This window comes from Euprymna scolopes, chromosome 2, assembly GCF_053919585.1.
Source record: "Euprymna scolopes isolate OS-2025 chromosome 2, ASM5391958v1, whole genome shotgun sequence".
Lineage (NCBI taxonomy): Eukaryota > Metazoa > Mollusca > Cephalopoda > Sepiida > Sepiolidae > Euprymna > Euprymna scolopes.
Window position 1 is genome coordinate 162,057,739 of NC_136483.1, and position 2,289 is coordinate 162,060,027.

Below are 2,289 nucleotides of genomic sequence, written 5' to 3' on the forward strand. Positions count from 1 at the left end.
TTGCAAAAAGGAAACTTAAACAGAGAAACTGAATCCCTATTAATAGCCAGGCAAGATAATACAATTAGAACAAACCACATCAAAGCAAAGATCAGCAAGAACACAAGAAAACAGCAAATGCAGACTCTGTGGACAAAGAAACAAAACAATGAACTACATAATAAATGAATACAGCACACTAGCTCAAAAAGAATATAAGAATAGATACGATCAAGTGGAGAAGGCAGTACACTGGGAATTATGCAGACAACTAGATCTTGAACACTTAGGCAACTGGTACAAGCATGAACCGGCAACAGTACTTGAAACTGAAAGTCACAAGATCTTATGGAACATGGATATACAAACGGATAAACCCATCCAAGCAAAAAGACCGGATATCATAATAGTTAGCAAGAAGGAAAAGGCCTGCCAGATTTGAGATTTTATGTACCAGCAGACCACAGAGTGAAGCAGAGTAAATACACAGAACAGAGAGTTCAAAGAGATCTGGAAAATGAAGAAAGTCAAGATAACACCGCTAATTATAGGAACGTTAGGAACAATACCAAAAAACTTTGAAAAAAGAATGTGAGAGATTGGAATCAGAGGGATTGCCGAGAAGATACAACGAATTTCAATAATGAAAACTGCAGAAATATTAAGGAAACCCCATGAGCTACAGGCATAAACTGGACATAGAGAAACGGCTACAGAGGGAAAATTCAAATGAACATACGAACATCACATGGAATCATGAAAACTGAAATGGTATAATTGTAAGTTTTTTGAGTGTGTGCGTATGTTACCATAAACTGACACCACACCAAATGAATGAGGAGAGTCAAGGAGGATGGAAAGACCAAGTAGAGAAAGCTCTAGCCAGACCGCCGCTGATTAAGTGTAAATAGAACTGGGACCTTGGGGAGGCTTACTTAGTTACTGCCAATGAGAAATCAATGGTAAGTGGCTGTTGTGATGACACAAATTCTTTTGTAAAGGTTATCAAAAGAGGTGGAGAGTACTGGAAATCTGGGGAGACTTGTTGTCACTCAGACTTCATAGAATGCCACAACTTGTTTCAAAGAGAAACTATTCCTAGTGAGTAAATAATAAGTTAGGGCATCAACTGATACCACACCACATAACTGAGGAGGGTCAATGAGGAAAGAAAACACTAACCAGACCTCCGTTGGATGAATGCAACGAGGACTGGGACCTTTGGGAGGCTTATTGATACCCACATTTCAGTGAAGGCTAATGGTTTCTACCAATGAGAAATCAATATTGTGTATTACTGCAATACTGTCATGTCTTAAATAACGTCTTTCATTCACAACATTTTGTTATTTTTTTTTAACGTCTTTTTTTTTATTATTATTTTAAATTTATCGACGTCGTTGAAATATTTAAACATGTTTACATGCTTTAAAAAGATATTTAGTAAAATCAGGCGAGTTTCAAAGCCCACTTCCTCCCCCTTCTCCTCCTCCTCCACCTACCAGCACATATATGCAGTGATCCCACAGGTATATGTACCAGATATCTACAATCTAAGCTTGGGAAACAGATAATTTTAGCCAGGTATAGCAAATTTAATTTATTTATATTGTTGATTACTGCAATATGGCTATGTCTTAAAAACGTCTTTCATTCACAGCTTTTTTTTATTATTTTGTGTGGCTTTTTTATTATTTTATTCTAAAAAATTATTGGAGCTGCTGAAATATTTAAAAATGTATACATGCTTTAAAAGAAATCAGGCAATTTTATCCTAAAAGGTAGTTTTAAGTAGCAAATATAAATGTGAAATTGTGTATGCGTGTGTGTGTGTGTGCATGCATTTCCCTACTAAACTACTCTGTCAATTCTCAGTCTACAGACTCAATATTTGACATAAGGGGTATTGAGATTTGTGAAAATCTTTTAAATCAGATTTCGGCCAGATATTTGGCCATCAAGGGGTCAAAGTTCAACGATTTGACCTGTGAAAACTCTACCCAACCTCTCTGCCAATTTTGGGTCTAAATATTTGAAATTTTAGATGTAGGTTACTTGGATAGGGATCAAACTTTTTAATTGGATTTGAGCCCAAAGCAATAAATGTTAAGGGGTAAAAATTAGGGTCAAAGTTTTAAAAATTTTACCTCTGTGGTCTCTACCAAATTACTCTGCCAATTTTTGGTCTAAGCATTTGAAATTTTATATAAAGTGTATTCAGATACAGGACAAGCTTTATAATTGGTTTTTGGCCAAAAATTTGGCTGCCAAGAGGTCAATGTTCAAAAGATTTGACTTTTGCAGTCTCTA